Source organism: Oxyura jamaicensis, chromosome 1 (assembly GCF_011077185.1).
Source record: "Oxyura jamaicensis isolate SHBP4307 breed ruddy duck chromosome 1, BPBGC_Ojam_1.0, whole genome shotgun sequence".
NCBI classification, from domain to species: domain Eukaryota; kingdom Metazoa; phylum Chordata; class Aves; order Anseriformes; family Anatidae; genus Oxyura; species Oxyura jamaicensis.
Genome location: NC_048893.1, coordinates 129,221,902 through 129,244,109, shown reverse-complemented (window position 1 = coordinate 129,244,109; position 22,208 = coordinate 129,221,902).

The window sequence follows — 22,208 nt, the reverse complement described above, 5'->3', positions numbered from 1 at the left end:
TTTCCTTATTAAAATAGTAGCCAAAACCACAAAAATAGATGTAATAGGTACATTCTTACATTGTGGCTGTCTGTTTGTTGTGGTTTGTTTGTTTGCTTGCTTGCTTGCTTGCTTTTTTGTTTATTTGATAAATGAAAATAAATAATCTTTTAGTATTAGAATCTTTCAGTATTTCGAATCAGTACCAATATATTATTGCAAATACAGAGCATTGATCTTATTTTAAAAAATACAGGTTTTATTATTCTATCTGTTCTTCAAACCAGTGTGACATACCTGACAATGTACACAGAAGCGTTTTTGGAGACCAGCTTTGCGAAACTCGGGGCTGTTTTTTTTCACAGGAGACAGCGCCACATACTGGTTTTGCGAAGTGAGAGCTACTGGGCGTTGTACTGATTTATCTCTGTTTAATGAGTTGGTTTCAATCGATTTTAAATTAAACTTAAGTAATCTTAAGTCATTATTTCTTACCATAAAGTAATTAACAGCACTATTCTATAATTTCACATAAACAAAGAAATGAGATAATTTTAATATTAAAAAACATATTTTTTAATAAACTACTTATTTTAACACAATGATTTAGTTTATTCTACTAAATGGCCCTAAAGTGCTATTCTTTACTCAATTCTTTTTGGCGTTAATTATGTTATGTAAAAAGTGATTATTAATTCAGGTACAACATTTGAACAATAATTTAAAAAAACACATTTATTTTCAAGAGCACTTCCCAAATTAAATAGAAAAAAAAAAAAATAGAAAATCATTATCTTAAATGTTTACATTGAAAATAAATTCCTTGCCATAATCTCCACTGAATTCCACAGGGACTTTCTCTGAAGCACTAATTCATCAGTACAAGTTATATTTGAACTATATTGGCTTTTTGAAGAGCAGTAGTCTTTGTTTTTTTTAGTGAATTCGTGGGCAGAGATTAAAGAGACTATTACATGTCCCACCTATGCTGCATATTCAGTTCACCAGTATTGAGGACATACATAAGGAAGGTAATATATGTGAAATATACAGTAATTTAGATGTAATATTAAATGTAGTTTTTAATCTATATTAACATTACTTTCAGATTTGTAAAGCTATGAGAGATGGCTGACCCACTTGTGATTTCTTGATCATGATTTCCTGCTAGCAGCAATTCACCAAAGAAATTGCAGTAGCGAGAGCTCTGCTAGGTAGTGGTCTTTAATTTGTTGTCTGAGGTTTGAATACAGACTGCGTCTGCTGCAGTTTACTGATGCTCAAGGGAAGAAGAAAGCATTTACCATGAAGAATGAAGACATTTTGAAAGATGCTTCCACAAAATTGTTTCTTTCTGCAAGTGAAACGATGGAAGCCAGAAGTGATATTAAAAGCAGAACGAATTTGTGCCAGAAGTTGTATCTTCTGTGAACAAATCCTGATGCCTGCGATTGAGAGGATGAAACAGACTTTCATATGAATTTGCACATTCCTTCAAGGACCAAATACATCTTGGTTCCTGTGACAAGGGCAACATAGTAACTCTTGAGAGTTACCGTGCCCAACTCTGGGTTCTCAAAAGTCACATTTCTTGCCTGTGGAAGTCGCACATGGGATCCCTGAAGTTAAGACTTTCTGAAACTTCTTTTGAGGAACGTGATTTTGTATAGTCCTAACTCAGGCCCTGAAAGCAAATTCCAGAAATCTCTATCTTATATAGCTGATACTCTTCATTCATAGGTGAAGAACTGTAGTCCTTATAATCATACTTTCTGAAAGGAACAAATCAATTTTCTTTGTCACAGTTTTCTCTTGTACGAGGGAAATCCATGGTAGGTAGTTAGAATATTAGCAGTGGAGTTAGTGGTCACTGTGGAAGGCAAGACAAAATAATGTTTCACTGTTCAAAAAAGTCATACCATCTGTGTCTAAAGCATGAGTCAACAGATGTTTGTCCAAAGATTGGTGTCCAAATGCAAGAAAACAGGTGATTTTGAACTATGTTGTAGGCGTCATCACATGGGCGCAGGAAACACAGGCACAATGAGTTCTGAGGAAGCATCTGGAGGAAAGTGATGAGATAGCTTGAGAGATATTCACTGAGCACTCTTCCTAAACATGAGAAGAAATGTAACAGAAAGCATGAAAGTCCTTATTTAAAAATGTAAGAATGAGATGTAAAATAAATGCTGACATCAACTGTAAAGAAAAGAAGTCTCAGTATTTAGGATGGAAAATGGTGGTAGATAAGAGGTTAGCTGTATGAATGAATAATGACTGAGCAGAAGAGGCATTGTACCAAAGAATGCAGTTATAAACAAGCTTTGATTTTCAAGATATGGAGATCAAAGCCTTAGAATCAAAGATGGTACCTGAATGATATTCCTGAATGAGATTTGGTCCACAATGCTAAAGAAAGGAGACAAAACAAGAGACAAATTGTGAACACATTGAACTTGAGACCCCCAGAAAGAAAGGTCAGAGGCAAACAATGCTATTAGCTCAATGAACATACTTATTTCCTCCCAGGGACTCTCATCTTTTTCAGGGTCACATAGAATAGAGCAAAGCCAAGGCCTCACTCCAAATCTGTGTCTTCAACTAGTTTGCAAAAATAAGTTCTCCAATGAAAGTATATCTTACTGACACGTTCCCAGCTACCTCTTGTCACTCAGGTCATTTGGTCTGAATTCTTATTACAAACAGACCATAATTCTTTGTCTTGTTTTTTGTATATTCTGTACTTATCTACTGTTTGAAATAGACTATGCTTATAAAAAGGTATCCACTCTTTATATCAGGACATAAAATAATGTAGAAATCAAAACATTTCTGGCAAAGGTTTTTTTGTTCATTTGTTTTGGTTTTGGTTTGGTTTTCGTGGTTGTCTTACTTTAAAAAACAAACAAACAAAAAAAAACACACCTTATTTCTAGCCTGACTGCAGTTTTTATTAATGTTTAGACATTGAACTTTTTACCACCTTTTGGATAGATGAAGACTGCCTTTCATGTTGAAATCCATCTGAAGATAAATCTGGGATACAAGGGGAGGTTACATTGCAGACCACAATTAACTTCTTTTATAAATTAACCAGACTGAGCTTTCTTTGTCATGTTTTGCCATATTGCATGCTTCATAAATCCAAGGCAATTTCTGCACTTGCTTCTTGTTTTTATTTTTTGTTTCTTTGTTTTTCCAAAACCTTTTCAGCCTTGAGGTGTGGACATGCTATTCTAGTAATGGTGTCAATAATAACATACAGATATAATATATCTGTATATCTATTTTCTGTCTTATTAGTCTTCACCTTACATTGTTAAGAACTACATCAGTCTCAGTCACTGTGTTACAATGTGAGCTCATGTTCAGTTGGTTACTAACCAAACCCCAAAGGCTTTCATAGAGACAAGCTTTCCAAGAAACATTTTTTGTCTTGTGTGACCTACTTTCTGTGTTCCTGGATGTACAACCTTGCATATGGCAACATTAAAATGTATGATGTTTAAAAATGAATTCAGATTACTGTGTGACTCAGAATTTTCTATATATTATTTACCATTTGAGTCAATAATCATGTTATATGCATACTTCCTCAGAAGCAATTTTATTTTTCATTTCTAGGTTACCAGTACACAAAATGAACAATACAGAGTCAAGGACAGCAGTAAACCCATGAATTTCTGTGATGATTTCCCATTTACAATTATTGTTGAAGATTTGTTATCAAAACCTTTTTTTTTTTTTTTTTTTTCCCAGTCTGATTAATACAAATATGTTTTACATTGATTATTGTTAAATGTCAAATCTTAGTTAGGAAGTCACATAACAATAAGCCAAATGCTAGTTTTTCAACATGGTCTTTGCCAGACAGATTTGTAATCTAAAAAGACAATGTCAGATTTCTTTGTATAAGTGTATGAAAAGTATTTTCATGCTTTTATTCATTTATTCATTAACTTAATCTGCTGCCATACTTGCCATTTTTGCTTTTGACAAGGAAAGACAGACCAATCAAGGTGGAAGTCCTGTTGAACTAGTCTGTACAAGGAGCCAGTCAATGAATGTGTGCAGAGTCTGAAAGCAATGTGTGACACAATTGTCATTTTCTTTAATTAGCTTCAAACAACTCTCCAGCCTGTTACACAGCACACATAATTTCTGCTCAACTCACAACTGCATATTTTCAATATTATTTGCCCTTTAAGATTTCAGGAAATAATATTTCAGAAAACAGGACATTCAGGATGACAGAAATACAACATAGTAAAATGATCCTTTATAAACATGTCTGGCTAACAACCATGTAGTCTTAATATTCCTATCCAATGTCTACAGATATATATATATATATATATTTTTTTTCCCAAAAACAGCTAAAGGTTGGGCACGGTGTATTCTCCTTTAAACATTCTGTTTTTCCTTGAATTGATCTAAAACCTTTCGATGTACTCAAGAGTTGTTTGTGCATTGTGTCCTTCAACCTAAAATAACACCAAAAGTGATAGAATGAAAAATGACAACAATTAAGAAGAAACTGAACCTGCAAATTTGTTTTTTATGGATTTTCCTGGTCTGTGTTGCAAATGTTAGGATCTAAAATACAAAATAATTCAGTCTTCTATTGTTCACAGTTCTCTTTTCAAGGTTAATTAATTTTGAAATGAATAGAATGAAAATCCATAGCAATATGTTTGGTTTTATCCCCTGTCTTTCATTAGGTCTACTAAAAAAAATGGGTAAGTATGTACCTGTGCAGACAGGCACATGTAGAAACTCATAAGAGTAATGAATGACCCCAGGTAAGTGGCTTTGTTTGCCTCTGTTTACTTGGCAACACATTTCAGAATAGGGTTGTTCCTTGTACCATTCAGAAGAGCAGAGAGTCTGGTGACAGTTATATCACTCCATCCAATACTAAAGCTTAAGAAGATATGACTAACCTGACAAGACAACTTTGGATGTCAGTACTAATATCTGCCTTCCCATGTCTGCAAATATGGCTTTTCAAAAAAAAAAAAAAATACTGAAGTGAGCTGTGGGAGTCCATCAGTCTCCCATGTTTATTGGTCCTGAGGTTCCTCCTTTTCAGGTTCAGGATTTGGCATTTGCTCTTGTTGTAGTTCATAAGGTTCCTTCTGCCTGTCTGCATCCTTTGGTTAGCAGCCCTGCCCTCCAACATATTAACTGTTCTCTCCGGTTTGGTATCATCAGCAAACAATTCAACAGTACACTCCATTATGTCCTCCAGATCACACTGATGAAGACGTCAAGCTTGGGATCCAATTGCAGGTCTCTGTAAGATCCACTTGTCACCAGCATCCAGGTAGAGTGCTACCCACTAGCCACCACTCTGACCCTGTCCATCCAGTTAGCTTTTTGCCATCAGATTGTCCAGCCATCCCAACCCTAATGGCCTTACATGGGTAAAAGATTAATTAATCATGGATTAGCTAGGAAAGAGAAATGAGACTTTGGAAATGTGGAATGTGGACTTAAAAAAAAAAAAAAAAAAAAAAAAAAAAAAGGGATTCTTACAGTTCGTGTTTATTTTAGCTAAGCAGAAATCACCTCAAAGTGATATGTCTTCAACATTTTGCAGAAGGTTGTTTAAAAGTGTAGTTTAGGTTCCAAAGCAGAATGAAATCTTTTTCTGAAATGTGCATTTTCAATTTTAATTAGAGTGCCAAGAATTTAAAAGTTCTACCCTCAGTCTTATTAAAAGTGGTTTAATAGCTTACATAACTAGAAAAAAAAAAAAGGGGGGGGGTAAAAAAGGGTGCATGTCTCTGATATATTGGTGATCTAAGGCAAAACGCAGATCCTCAGAGAATGCTTGCTTTTTGTACTACTCCTTAAAATTCTCTAATTTAGTTGAGAGGCTGAATTGATATTAAACTGGTCTTAATGTTGATCTGCTGTTTGTTCACTTTTTCTCATTTGTATCAAATCTGTCCAATCTGTCTCAAAATACTTCTCCCCTCTCCCTTCTGCCCTCTGCCCTAACAATCCCCCACCTCCCAAAAAAATCAGAGGTTTAATGTTTTTTACTGCCATGGCAAATTCCTGTGTTGTCATGCTCTCATCCAGAGGTACAATTTTTCTTGACATCACATTACTTTTGTAGCTTTCATGATTAGTTGCTGGAGTTTTTTATTTTCATAATGCTCATCCATGTTTAATAATACTTGTCTGGTATTGCTATGATGACTTTAAGATTAAAAAAAAAAAAAATAGATATGTACTTGTAAAATCTTTTAACCCTATCAAAATTCCGTGGCTGTCATGACAACTATGAAAAAAAATGCAGATTGTGGCTTTCTTAGAGGACAGTATTTTATGATCATTACAGATGAAATAATGAGAAAATACTGCAAAATACTCTGTTGCTCTGCATGGCAGGATAAAAACAGCAACAACAACAACAACAAAAAAAAAAAAAAAAAGGTACATAATCCCTACAGCTAGAGGAAGTTAACATTTTCTATTTATTAGAAATGACACCAAGTCTTCTTTTTCACTTCAGTACTCCTAGCCTGGGGCATTCCTGACAAAATAACAAAACTGAATTCAATCTATGTGTTTTAACAGCAGCAAACTCCTTGAACTCCATGAACATTATAATTTTTGAGAGCTCTTTAATTCATTGCTAAATTATGGATTTTGTCTTCTTTCCTTATCTTCTTGTCATCACCAGGGTGAGATTGTTCACCCTCTTAAAATAAAATTTCACGACTTTGAAGACACAAGGTCATTTCCTAGTTGCAAATGACATTGTGATAAAGTGCCATATAACAGTTTAGAAGACTTTACCTCTCTGTTTCCTTTGAAAAGGAAGAAAAGATTCTCTTTGCAGAATTGAGCAAATTACCACAACCTTATTCACCTTGTTATTTCAAAATAAACCTACTAAATATGAAACTGAATGGTAGTATCAGACTACTAAAGAAAGAGAATGAGTCTCTTCTTCATTCTGAGGAAAGAATTTTGTTTTAAAGAAATTAAATTAGAGTAGTATAATCATTACATGTACACCCATAACATTTTATTCTATATGGTCTGTCTTTCCATCTCCAAAATCTTCTTGGAAATTAACAGATGAAAAAGCTATGCAATTGCTGACAGATCTTGCTGTTTTGTCACTATTGAATAATTCCTCAAGAGTCACATTCGGAGTGCTTGAAATATACTTTCATTTTGAGCTAAAAGAAACTGTATGGATAAAGTCTTAAATGCATCCTGAGCTGTGTGATATCCCAAGACTGTCTGTCAAATTAGAGTTTTGACTGAGATACTTACTTCTTTGTCAAATATTGGAATGATATTTTCATGCTAATTTGCTGCACCAAACTGGAGGTATTTAATTAGTTGCAGTTTGCATGTTGCTTGCTGCTGAAACCATGATGATTCAATCCTGATGTGACGAAGACATATACTGCTATGACTGAATCTGGGAAGTAAAACCCAAATGCCTTGGAATACAGTGTTTCTGACACTCTTGTTACACTTTTGTGTAAAGATTCAGGAGGAGGATTCGGCTCTTTTAAAACTGGGGTAAATAGAAGACAGCTTCATCTTCATGTTTTTTGTGCACTGCCTGAAGGAGGAGTCCAATTGAAAAATTAAGCAAAATTTGATCATATAAATACCTTAACATGATGCGCATGTAAAATAAGCATAATTAATTTCCAGGGTAATTTAGGTGTTGTATTATAATTTTATATTTGAATGCTTGAAATTGTGATTTTCATACTATTCCTTGCAGGCAGGGATTTACATCATGTAATATATTCATATCTCAAATTCCTGTGCTCAATAGTTGTCCTGTACCTTCAATAACTATTTTTAATGGCAATGTAATCTAAGACATAAATGTAATATGAAATATGTAACAACATAAGAGTATCATTATAAAAGAGCCTTCGTCAGAAAACAACTTTGAATCTAATGATCCCTAGCTGATCCTGTTTAAATGAAACAGCGGGATAAATAAAAGCATGTCTGTTAGAAAAGATTTAGATTTTGAAAGGACAAACTTTGAAAATTATGAGAACCAATCACAGACAATTACTAGACTGAGAGTTTAAGATCTTTAATATAGAAGAGCCATGAACATCAATGCAAAAGAGAAAACTGTATCTGGAATTTGCAGACAAAGCAAGGAAAAAGTTGAAAGTAACATCCCAGGACTTTCAGAGTAAAACCGTCTTGAAAACTGTGGTGGCTATATAAAGAGAAAATAGTAAAAAGAAAAAAAAAAAAAAAAAAAAGTTTGAATTTACTTGGTGATGGAAGACAATAATGTAAAGCCTTGCAAAAGATATTTAAATACATAAACAAACAGTATCTTTAACTAGAACTACATATAAATAAATAAAAATAATGACTAGGTGAATCTCATGATAGGAAGGTTGAGGTGATGATGAAGTGCAAGATATTGTCTCTGTAGCTCTAAAAACCATGCGTGTTATGCTTCAATTTTCAATACTGCTGATGATACAGAACACCAGCCGCTGGGTCTCTGTCTTCCTACGGATCAGACGTGGTCTGTCTAGAGTTACATGCTGCAGGGCCTCCACTTGCCACCTAATCTGACATCTATATAATATCATACAGCTAAGAATTCATGTGCAGAAAATTTACACTGAAAATGAAATAATGTTGCTATTTGCAAACCTGTTTAAAAGTTCTCTATTATAGGAAGACTCTGCAGAAAAATAAAAATAAAAATCATCTGTCTTGTTTGTTGCAATCCTCATTTTTACTGATATATTTTTCCGAAACAGTATCAGTTCTGCCATTTTACACTTAACATAGTATTTATCATCAAGAAGTGGATATTAAGCATAGTATAGACATTTTGAAATTCCATTTTATCTTCAGAAAAAAAAAAAAAAATATACAAATTTAATTAGTTGGATTTTGGCCCAGACAGATAAGCAAAAGAAGGTCTTCTCAAGAAAAGACAGCTATGTTCTATATATTTAGTCTTAAATGATTACTTTTATGGAGAACAATATTCTTCTGTAAGCTCCTTATTTCCATACAGAAGAGAACAAGTTTCTTCCTCTGTGAATCCTTCTTCACAAATTTTATCTGGAGAATATAGTTTTCCTTAGACAGCCCAATGAGAATGCATAAAATGCTCATATATATTGTATCCAAAGAAAAATTCAGGGCTGTAATGCATTTAAATACCACATCAAAGAAACACCATCTGCCCCTTGCTAAGGACCTGTTCCAGCCTGTGCTAGACACTAGATTTGTCCCCAGCACTACCACCATGAGGAAGCTGAATTCAATTTTCCTTGGTGCTCCGTTTTTAGTTTTGTTGGAAAGATGAATTAGTATTTGCATAAAGCCAGTTTTCCCACTGTAATTACTGGATAAGGTTTTATACTGTGAACCAAATATGGATGGATGGATGTATTGCCTCATGTATCATTACGAAAAACTGTGCATTGTAGCCACTTCTTGTCATTACCTTTGTCAGCATTATCCCTGATCTCCTTATTCCTCTGCTGTGTAGTTTAAAACCAGCTATGTCAACTGTAAGTAGAATGTCTGAGAACCTTCTTAGAGTCATAGAGTCACAGACTGGTTTGTGTTGGAAGGGACCTTAAAGACCATCCAGTTCCAACTCCCCTGCCCTAGGCAGGGACACCTCTCACTACATCAGTCTGCTCAAAGATCCATCCAGCCTGGCCTTGAAAACCTCCAAGGATGGGGCATCCATCACTTCTCTGGGCAATCTGTTCCAGTGCCTCACCACCCTGTGAGTGAAGAAGTTCCTCCTAACATCTAATCTAAATCTCCCTTCTTTTTAGTTTAAAACCCCCTTGTCCTATCATTATCTGCCCAAGTAACAAGTTGCTCTCCAAAGCCTACCAGCAACATTTTTTAGATTATTCAAGAATATTTCTGATTTGTACTTCTTCACATCTTGCAAGATATTTTCACCTTGCTCAGAATGCAAAATAAACATTAGATAATCAGAATTCCTAGGAGAATGTTATGTGATGTTCTTTGAACTCTTTGTATATAGTGAAGCAGGATATATTAATCCACGTGAGATTTATTCCCAGTATAAGGATAATTAATTTAATATAATAGCTGGCAGTATGCACACACATTTTTGGAGATGATATTATGGGAGATGGGAAAAAAAAAAAAAAAAAAGCTATTTTCTTTACTTGTATTTATTACCACCTTTCACCCATTTCTCCATTTCAAGGACAAATGTGTATCAAGGACTTAATACACATTTGAGGCATTAGTTTCTACAGCTTTATTCTAGACTGACTAGATATGTACATCATGTAAGTATGAATACACACATATAAGTGTATATGTATTTTAGTCTTGGAAGATAATTTATTCCTTTCCAAATCAGAAACAATTATTTTACCATATGGATACTTGCAAGATTGTGCTCATTCTGAAAATCTGTATTATTGCAGATTTGCCATCCGTGTTTCACCAGACCATTTATGTAATTCTTGAATGCTTAACAGCATCATAATTAGAAGTACTGCTCTTCCTATTCCAACTGTTCTTCCTACTCCACAGAATCTGTGTGAGGAAGAAGTATGTTTAAGACTATGAAGTGGTTAGATACAATGTGAAAATCTGTCTTAGAACAAAAGAAACTCATTTGCTTAACTGTTCAATGTAAACATCCACTTTTCAGTCTTCATTTTTTGTTCTCTTCATAGACACTGGAAATAAATAAGTACTTTCAGAGCACAAAGCATCTCATGCTGAAGGAGATGATCAAAAATCAGTCACCCGAATGACATGCTGACTGCTTGTTTCTCTCCACTGACTCCAAAGGAAATCACAGGTGTGGGTATGCAAATATTTGGGCAGATTATTCACACTCATCATAAACGTATAGATTAAGTGTGGGGTAGATAAATAGTTAGGCAAAGATATGCCACCTCTGGAATGTCAATCAAATGCCCAGCACTAAAGCAATCAGTTCTGTAAAAATCTCCTGAGTTCTGGAGGAGAGACACAGGGAAATGCCAAAGTGAAGAGTAAGTTTCTTAAAGGGATTAGATTTACTGTGCTTTTTTTTGTTTGTTTTTTTTAAAATGATAATTAAAACCTAGTAGTAAAGTCTTGCAATAAAAATTTTGCCTGGTAAATGCTCTAGATGCCACTCCCTGACAAATGAGCTTGGGATATCTCTTTAACACCTAATACATTTTGGAGGTAACCCCAGTCAATACTGGTGATGGAATTCCATTTCTTTTATATATTTTGAGACAGTATGAAAAATATAGGCCCCCAAATACAATAGGGCCTATATTTTATTGCCTGATGTTTGAGATGATCCAAGAATTATTTTATTTTTACAGGCACAGCAATTGCATATATTACAAAAATCTTAACCTTTAAGAGTATTTGGAAGGTAGACATTTAAATGTGTTTGAGTATCTTAAAATGCTGAGGGAGGCAATGTGGCTTCCAATGGAAACCTTAAAAATTCAAGTCCAACTGCAACCCACAGTCTTGAGAGAATCCATTTACTAAGTAGTTATTTTGATCAGAAAAAAAAAAAAAAAAAAAAAAAAGGGGGGGGGGGGGGGCATTTTTAGCCAGGAGCTCTACTCCTTTTATGTATTTACTTCCAGAAAAACGACATGTTTGCAAATTTCTTTTTGAAGAGTACTTTATTCTATAAATAAAGTTTGAAGTCATGAGTGTACCTGTAGACTAAACTGCTACCTATCACAGAATCAGAGACAAATAAGGCTGGAAGAGACCTCAGAAGGTCATCTACTTTATTCTTCCCCTGCAGGCAGAATCAACTGCACCTGTCAACTTTGACAGATGTTTACCTAACCTGTCCTTAGAGATTTCCAATGACTGAAACTCCAAAAGCTCTTCAGGCAATCTATTTCAGCATGTCATGATCCATGTCATTAGAAAATTTTACTTAATATATACCTTAAATCTTCCTGGCTGTAACTCAAGCCTATTAATTCTTTTTCTATCCTCTCTAGGCACAGAGAACTTATTATTTCTTTCTTCATCATAGCAGCATTTTATGTGCTTGCAGTTCATAACAATGCCATAGTCTTTTTCTTTTTTCTTGAAGTATTCTCACTAGTACTCTTCTTCAGTTCCTTCTTCCTATTATTTTCACTGTTCATTTCCAGATGGTTGTACTGGAAATGATGTTGTACTGGAACTGATGCTGTACTAGAACAAAACACGCACTACTTGTTCTCCTACAGAAACATAAATTCCACCTGCTTCCACAGTAGTATAACAAATATTTTTCTGAGACAGCACTTTATTCTCAAAAATCTGTCATATCATAGGAGACACACTAGGAATCTCACTTTTGTCCATGTTTCGAACAAGAGATGTAAGGGTATCCTTTCAATTTTAGTGTGTTTTGGGTGTAGGTGGCAAGGTTTGGTAGTGGGGGGTGGCCTATGTGAAAAGAGACCAGCAACTTTCTGACTTTCTTATTGAGAACACAACTACCAAAACTCAAAAACAGTTCTTCACTGATTTCACCTGCGAGAAGCTGAACAATAATGTTAGAGAGTTTTACTTGAGAAAAATCAATTGTGACTAAAAACTATATTAAAAATCCAGCCCACGCTCCTTATGGTTCAGTTTCTTATGAATTATGTTAATTCAAAAGTGTCAATTAACCAAGATGTCATTCCATCCTAGTAAGAAGCTGAAACTGTTCAAACAGCAGGAGTTTTTTATTTTTAGTTTATTGCTTTAATTATTTTAGCAAGAACTTACACAATTTTAAAGCCAGAAAGAAATTTACATATAATGATACCAGTAACATAATTTCAACAAAAGCAGTGAGCCTTCAATGTGACTTCAGAGTCTAATATGGTGCTTTAAGTATGAAGTTCATTTTAAGTATTTTATCTTAGAGGTATACTTAATTGCATATAACAACCAGCAAATCAGGTCACAACAGTTGCCTCATAATTCATACTTCATAATTGGTGTTGTTGGGTTATATGAATTAGTATGTTCATTCAAGGGTTCATGGCTCTGCTTATTTCAATGTGATACTATTCAGAAACGTTTTACAGTCAAAAATAACAACAACAACAACAAAAAGATTCTTTCTTGTAAGCTACTTATGGTGAACCAATTAATATGGAGAGCTAGGAAATGCAATTTAGAAATGGTAGTGATTAAGATATTATATACATATATATATATAGCAGAAGGAGCAGTAGAATAAGCCATTTTATTGAGAAACAGGTGATGAACAAGATCAGTAACATAATTTTTGTCTAAATCATCATTCTACTGAAATAATGTGTTCCAAAAAGCAAAGGCCTGGCTGTCCTATCAGCTTCCTGGGGGTGTTACAGTCACCACTTAATGAAACCTGACTGATTCTGGTATAGCCTGCTTCTCTCCAATAGACTGAAGGTACAGTTTGGGAGGTTCTGAATACTGAGAAGGAAGTTTAGGCAAGAAATGAGTGCATGAAGATTTGGTGTTTGTTTAGGGGCCTTTTTTGATTTGCTGCAATACTATGTAACTTTTGCTTGATTATCACTGGAGAAGAGAAAGAAAGAGAACACTATTAAAGTGTGTCAAAGGTTAAAATATATAATAAACAATAATAAAATTCTTAATGAAAAATTTATGGCAGGATTTTTTATTTTTTATTTTTTAAATCAGAGAAGAAAAACCTTTGCTTTTTTGGAATCATTCCAAGCAAGCAAAATGTTCTCTCTGAGTACTCATTCTGTAGCAAATTATTCCTTCATCCTACACAACTTCAGAAAGCTGTGTTTTACCTCAAACATGTGTCATTATTCCATTATTCTATGCTGCATCCTGATCTAACAGCACTTTCACAGGCTCCACTGAGACACCACTAACTTCACTCTATTGCAAGTCCATAAAGAATATTTACACCAGACCCTATAAAATCAAGTTATGTACAAATATAATGGTTGTCTGATGGCTACTATTCTGATTCTCTCAGTGCAGGGTAATGTAGGAATTTGATTTCATGTAGTAGTTGTATTTTTATGCAGTTAGAGTCCCAAGCTGGGAGTCAGTAACCCTATGTTTTGTTCCCAGCTTTGCTGCAGATTTACTGTCCAACCATCATCAGATCTGATGTTTTCTTCATGCTTGACTGTTGATTGCAAAAGGGCAATCATGTTTCTTGATCCTGTAAAGTCCTTCTGAGAAATATATGTAAAAAAAACGTTAATCTCTTTATCACCTATCTTACTTTTGTCAAGGTTAACATCACTAATATAGCCATTGCTTCCATTAAGACTTCATGAATTTGAAACATTATCAGTTTATATTATTTAGTATTTAGGAATGCCCACCAATTTTTTGCTTTCAGAAGAACCTGGTATCTTCTACCAGAAACAATATTATATGTTATGGCTTTTATAACCACATCATGAGATTTAAAGCACTGCAAAATATTGTTTAAGATTTTGCTTTTTGTACTCCACACACATTTCCCGGTCTAATTCTTTGTATCCATCAAAACTTTCTTACATTTCAAGTAAACTTTACTGTCAAATGGAAAATAAGGTTTTTGATGTGGTGTGGACCTTTATGATTTTTTATAGCCACCATCTAACTTTCTGATATATACTTCAGCATAAAATGATGTGATAATCACCTAATATAGTGATTCTTGTTCTTGCTCTTGTTCTGTAAAGCTTGTCTCACATACAGTGATAATTGATCTCTTCATGTTTCTTTCAGAGCACTCCATCACTTGCTATTTCCAGCTTTTATACACCATATTTTATATTCCTTTCAAGACACGTTAATAGATCTACTTAAAACAGTCTTTTAAACCAATCTGCAGTACCTATATTCTGAACTTACATTTTTCTTTTTGTCAGTCTTTCCTCTAATGCAAATTGCGAAGAAATCACAATTAAATATTCAGGGAATCTTTCCAATACAGCTTTTGCATAACTTCATAATGTTTTTCATTTCCCTCCACTAGCATTAGAATCCTTTCTGTTTTTCCCATTGTACACATAATTGTCTGTTCTGTTATTGAAATAACCACTAAAAGTCAGCACTTATAATGGCATTTAAGATTCTGCAAAGTTTCCCAGTACAGAATACCAATAAAACTTCAGCCATCATACTTTGGAGTAAAGCCAGACTTTTGAATGGTGACCACTGGCATTTTATGTTACAGTTCAGACAACTGCATTTCCTACACTACCACACTGGAACCCAAAATTAACCTAAGAATATGCATCAATCCTACTTAGTATATTTTCTTCTTCATTAATTTTGATATTTAAGAGCAATGATGTGCACCCAATAGTTTCATGAAATGAGATTCTTTGCATTGTTGCATGTCTTTTGTTCTAATAAAAGTATATTCAAATTCTCTGAGGAGTTATTAAATGGAGTCCATCTTGCACGTACAGAAGAGAAGTTCTACTGCACATGTTATGCAACAAATCCTTCTACTCTTGTAGTTAGAGAGCTCTGGGAAGATGCCAGAACTGTGAACTGAAGTGCCCAGAGTCACTTTGTACTTATAGTATGTGTGACAACAACCCTTCCTCTCTCCATTGAGACTGGGAATGCAGCTGGCTTTAGAGGCTCTTGGAGCCTGCAATCTGCAAAATGTCTGACGTGGTGATTCTGCCTGGACAGTTGGGACTGTTATGGTTGGGTATAATGTCCCCTGGTAAGGCAGAAAAGACGTGGGAAATCAGGTAATGTCCCCTAAAAATATTGTTTTCTCTTGGATAGTCTCACAGTTAAATTCTTCCAGCTATGATATTTGGTCTTCAACTCATAATTCAGTTAGAGTCAGAAACCAAAAGCAACAAAGGATAAGGGACATATTTTTTAAAGGACTTGTAATGGATAAAAAGTTAGGTAACACATGATTGTCACTCCCTTCATAGGATAATTGGGGCAAATTCTACAAAGCCACAGGCAAAGCAAGCTTTCAGAAATGGAGTGTTGTTCCTACATCACTGCACAAAATTCTTTATGGTTCAAGTGAAAGCAGGAAGGGATGTGTCAAGAGTTCCAAGTCTCATATTGAACAGATTAGAAATGTTCTGGACAAGGAAGTTAGATTCCTAAAAATGGAGCAAACCCATAGTATTTAAGGAAAAGTTTTGTCACCCAACTTCAGTTGTTTGTTTTGAATGATGCTAATATATTGTACTCTGAAGTACTGAATGAGTTTTATCAAAGGCCAATCTGAATTATTAAATCCAATTGATACCAAATATTTGGTATCAAATCACTTATACAAAGGAGCTATGACTGTATCTCATTCATACACTGTTAAAGTCTGTCCTCAAAACTAAATGGAGTAATGTTCAAAATCATCTTCAACTACTGAAAAAGAGAAGAAACTGTAGTAAAGGAGGGGAAAAATAATCCATCATATGTTCTTCAATATGAAGGTAATATATTCTCCTTTGCTGTAAAACATCCATATGGGTTACTATATTGTCTTCTGCAATTCATTAAGGTACTTTTACAGCAGTCTCTAAAATTCACCTAAGACTGGTAGTGACAGGAGTTTCTGACCTTTTGGTGGATATTGTTTCACCTGTAAAGCAAGCTGATGATTAACCCTATCCCCGGTGGACAATAGCCCATAGTACAATGCCTGGCAATACTTAGCCAGTCTGGGCCAAATCCTCAACTGGTGCAAATCAGCATAACTTCAATAAGTCACAATACACAACAGTTGGAATCTGGCCTCAGTAATGTCAACAATATTCATATTGCTGCTAGTGGAACTGGGATTTTATCTTTCAGCTTCAACTGCTAGAAACTCAAGCTTATAATATTTTTAAAGAAATTTTGTATTGCCCTTTAATATGCCACATTGAGAATATTATGTGCTTTGTTTTGGCACCCTAGCTCCACCATATTCTACCACAGCTTTTTGTGCAGAGGACTTTGTGTTTTCCTCTGCAGTGTATGCTTTAAGCTCAAACGTAATATGAAAGGAGTTCTTGAGCCTTCTCTCATCTGCAGCAGTTCACCTTGCAGAGATGTGAATTTACAGCACTGGGCTAAGATCACACAGAAGAACATTTCTCTCTGTTTCCTTGAATGTGATAAGTAGCATGGAGCAAAAGCAAAAACAAACTAACAAAAACAGACAGCAACAAGAACAACAAAACAACCTTCGTGCTGTACTTCATGCTATATTCACAAAGTGCTAATGTCTTATAAGGGGGACAGGGAGCAGGTTTTTTTTTTGTTTTTTTTTTTTTTGTGGTCTTCCCCCATGTCACAGGTCTATGAGACCTATGTTTTAGGTCTGTCTTCTCATGTAGTGGAAGTAAATGTAGGCCCTTCTCCAGTGGGTGTTTGTAAATTACATCTTATCTGTTCATCTACTGTTGATCCTCTTATCCCAGCTATATTATGAATTTGTATATAAATACCTTCACATAAAGAACATGAAGAGTGTCATAGCACTACATGTCAAGTATTTAACATCATCCTCTATATTTTCTGTTTATCTGGTTCTGCTTTTCATAACAAATACTTTTTTTTCTCCAAATGTACTCTTCTAAACATATTGAGTCATGACCTTTACAACTCAGACAAGCTAAGGAACCAGAAATACATATTCGATTAGAGTAACTTTTCAATGTATGTGCTTACAAATCTCAATGCAGCTGTGGGCCACTTAGGATGAAAATGTTTTATGACTTCTTTCATAGCATATACATTAACATAGATCATACTAAATCATACTTTGTTTGTATTAATATAGCAATTTTAACTGCTATGATGTGCACTGTTTAGATGAACTACACTCTTTGATTATGTAATTGCCAAAGACATGGTTCTTTTCAGATTTTTTCAGGAAGTTTCATTTCACAAATTCGCCTCGTATTCAAGGTATTTGCCTTATTTTTATGTAACAAAGAAGCAGCCATTTTGGAGACTACCATTACAATAGCCAACAAAACTGCACCTAAGTGGGCCTGAATACTAAATATCTCATGGGTTTTCAAAATTGATTTATAGGTTCTTCAATAGTATCTCAAATGAAGAAAGAATTTTCCTTCATGCAGTTCTGCTCTTTAAAACAGCAAAGGCTAACCAAAATTATACTTTGCAGATCACATTCTTACAGTTGATTCACTAGTCTGCAAGTTTACTTGTAACTACAGATGTACTTGTTCAGTGGAAGACCATCATCAACATTGCTCCACTAAAACTAAATTTAGCTTAAAGCATATTTCTTCTCTGACTACAATAGTTCCATAGACCCAAGCTGTTTCGTGGGTAATTGTGACCAGAGTTTATTAATTAAATGCAAAACCTAGAAACGTTTATATAGAGCTCTTGTGGTAAAATGAACCAAACAAATAGAAAAATTAACATCATAAAAGCATTTGAATTCCTCAATACACTTTCTCTCAAAAATTTAAAATAGAACAGCTTCTAGATTTTTTCAGTCTGTTTTTTTTTTTTTTTTTTTTTCCCACTACATGCAATTTTTAAAAAATCTGTAGGATAAGACATAACTCACGTTGGAACATGGATGGGATAAGTTTTACCCTGCAAAAGTTTTAATATTCATGGTATTTTGGAATATTACAGAGGAGGAAAAAGGAAAAAAAAAAAAAAATAAATAGAAAAGTGTTGATTGAAATAAAATAGATGTTAATCAATTTATGCCAATAAAAAGGAAGAATGATAAAAACAGTGAAAGTTTAGGGGTTTTGTTGCTGTTGTTTTCATTGAGAAATAAAATATACATTTTAGCTAGGAGTCATGAAAAAAAAAAAAGATTTTTTTAAAAAATGAAATGAAAAATAATAATGAACCAAAATTTTAAAAAATGAATAAAAATGCATGGATAATAGCTTTTTTTTAAAGCTACATAATGGTTCAAAACCAACTATATCATGGAAACAAAACCCTTTTTCCTCTGTACAATTTAACATTTTTAAGAGAAAACATGTTTTTCATTTTAGAAATTCTTCAAAATATCAAATCAACATTATGACCGGAAATAATCTTTTTCATGAAAGTATTCATTCAACTCCTAAATAGTTACAGTTTTTGTAATACTTTGAAAATAATTTTCCTAGCATGGTAAACTTATTATATGTGAATACCTGATATCCGTGGAACTGCATATGCCTGAAGTTCATGCAATTTATGAGGTCCATTCTTAGGAGCCACTTTGTCAGATTTTCTTTTAAAATACTGCCTTTGGAAAGTAAGGATTACATTTTCATAGTAACTTCTGGTCATCAACAGCTTCAACTTTCATCTTGAACATTGCTAGGAATATATCGGAACTTTAACACTACCCTAAATAGGATTTTTATGGCTTTGACCTTACTTCAGGTCTTTGTGCTTGAGAAGGGTAAAAAACATCTGATAATCGTCACATCACAGTTGAGATCTAACCAGTGTCCCAATAGGCAATTTAAGCCATATGTGCGGAGTAGCTGGGCCTGAAGTATGTAACAAATAGATATGACTTAGAAAGCTAGAATCGCATATGCTTATAACTGTCAGAAAAGAGAAAAAGCACAAGTTTATATTTTAATGGTAGCAAATGAAACATAGGTGCACTAGGTTCATTTAGCAGCCTACCACGAATTCATCCAAACCACAATATCTGATTAATCTAAAAGGTCATGAACATGCTCTGATAGCAGCTCACTGATGCATACAAATGTGCCGTTCCCACCTGATGTCTCAGCAAAACATGCTGTTTTTATCATTATTGGCCATTTAAAGCCAATAGTAGGTTTTACACATATACATGTAAAATATTATATTGTCCACTTTCTATTATATTGTCTCTTTTCCTGCAGAGTCATGAAACCCTGCAGGAATATATAGAGAGATAAATATATATATATATGGGCTCTACAATACATATGACATATATATATATATACTAGCCTCATCCTAGTCTTCACCTGTACTGTTCAAATTTGGATACTCTCGCCATCTTCAGGTATATGTTGTTAGAGTGATGTACCTGCTGGAGCATCTTTTTGCTGTTGTTGTTGTTAGGTGGATTTGGTGGAGCATAAATAAAAAAACTTTTCTTCTTTTAACACATCTAAGGTCCTACAAAACATTGTCTAATTTGGGAAAAATAATACCTACTACCTTGTGAATAAACAAAACTGAGAGCTAAATAAATAAATAAATAAACATTAAAAGAAAAAAAAAAAGAGAGAGAGAGAGAGAGAGAAAGATTAGATAATAACTAAAACTTCAAAATAAACTGACCTATGGGAGTCTCAGGTTAGATTCAGCAATGCGGCAGCCAGTAATCTCTACAAACCACAGCTCCTAATGATTTTCTGGGAAAAAAAATATTGAAGACATATTAACTTTTGAGAAGATTCTGTCTTCTGTAAAAGCTAGATTAGGAACACTTAAGAATGAAATACAAATGTAAACACAAAATTATAAGACACTGAAACTGCTTGAATCAAAAATAGAGAACATTGATGAATATAGCGAAGGAAAAGATAGCCAACAAGATAACCAAGCTATCTGATTCTGAAAAAGCAGCCTTTCAAGATAATTGTAGAAAGAGGTAATCCACACTCCTTATTTATGTAAGTGTATGTGGAAAAATTTACTTTGAGGTGAATTTCTTGAAATCAGCCATAAATTATATCCATTGAATGGATCCTACCAGATGGACTTCAAGACTGAGGAAATCACCCGGTACCAGAGGATTTAGACTTACAGATATATTTAGAATAATGAATGCCATCAGCTTGTCAATAAATATAGCTTTTTGAAGGGTCCTGGTATGGGAAGAAGTTGAACAAAACCTCTCGCTGATATTAGTGGAATACATTGGGCCTGTGTGTCTTTTTATTTTTTTCAGACAATTTCAGTCTTTCCTAAACTCCAAGGAGTTAAGAAGCCTTCAGTGGAATCCAAGGGCTATGGAAACTAAACCAAGAAATGTCCCTATACAATGCCTTTCAAGCATAGTTATAGAAGTAGTTATTGCCAAGATTAATAGAGAGATTTGAACTGAGTGTTGAAATATCTTCATATCTATTATTTCCCTACTTGATTTAACAGATCATCAATGTCTTCCCTTCAGACAGAGGAAAAATTAAAAAATACTGATATATAAAATGCAATGATATTTTCAGCACCCTTTCTTCTCCCAGATGAGAAAAAATATATACATCTGGTATTAATTACCCATGCATTCCAGGTTCATTTTAAAATTTATTTTGTCCTTCATTTATTTATACATTCCCAAAATGCCTAATGCTCTTAAATTAGTTTTCTCCTTGAACTTCATTAATATTCTGTAGTGGAAATGAGGAAGAACTAACATTAACAGTTAACTACGTTAGCAGTACATGAATAGCTCTCCAAAGGTAATGGGAATTAAAGCAGCAGTTACAAGTGAAATGGTTGCATTAGATGAAATAACCTGTCAGAGCCAAATCCTTGGTAGCAGATGAATAATGTACAAAAGCATTTGAACTTAGCTTAGTAATAGAAAGGGAAAAGAGAATCTTGAGTTGGAAAGAACCCACAAGGATCACTGAGTACAATTCCTGTCTCCACACAGGATCACCCAAAAATCAAACCGTATGTCTGAGACCATTGTCCAAATGCTTATTGATTTGATCAAAATTTAATTGAGGTACATTTAGATTTTTATTATTATTATTATTTAAGACAGTCATTTTGACCTCAGTGCCAGGGAAGCTCATGGAGCAGATTATCTTGAGCATCCTCATGCGGCACTTGCAGGGCAAGCAGGTGATCAGGCCCAGTCAGCATGGGTTTATGAAGGGCAGGTCCTGCTTGACGAACCTGATCTCCTTCTATGACAAGGTGACACACTTAGTGGATGAGGGAAAGGCTGTGGATGTGGTCTACCTTGACTTCAGTAAGGCTTTTGACACTGTTCCCCACAGCATTCTCCTCAGGAAACTGGCTGCTCATGGCTTGGACTGGCTTACGCTTTGTTGGGTTAAGAGCTGGCTGGATGACTGGGCCCAGAGAGTTGTGGTGAATGGAGTCAAATCCAGTTGGAGGCTGGTCACTAGTGGAGTCCCCCAGGGCTTGGTACTGGGGCCAGTCCTCTTTAACATCTTTATCGATGATCTGGATGAGGGGATCAAGTGCACCCTCAGCAAGTTTGCAGACGACACCAAGTTAGGTGCATGTGTCAATCTGCTCGAGGGTAGGAAGGCTCTGCAGGAAGACCT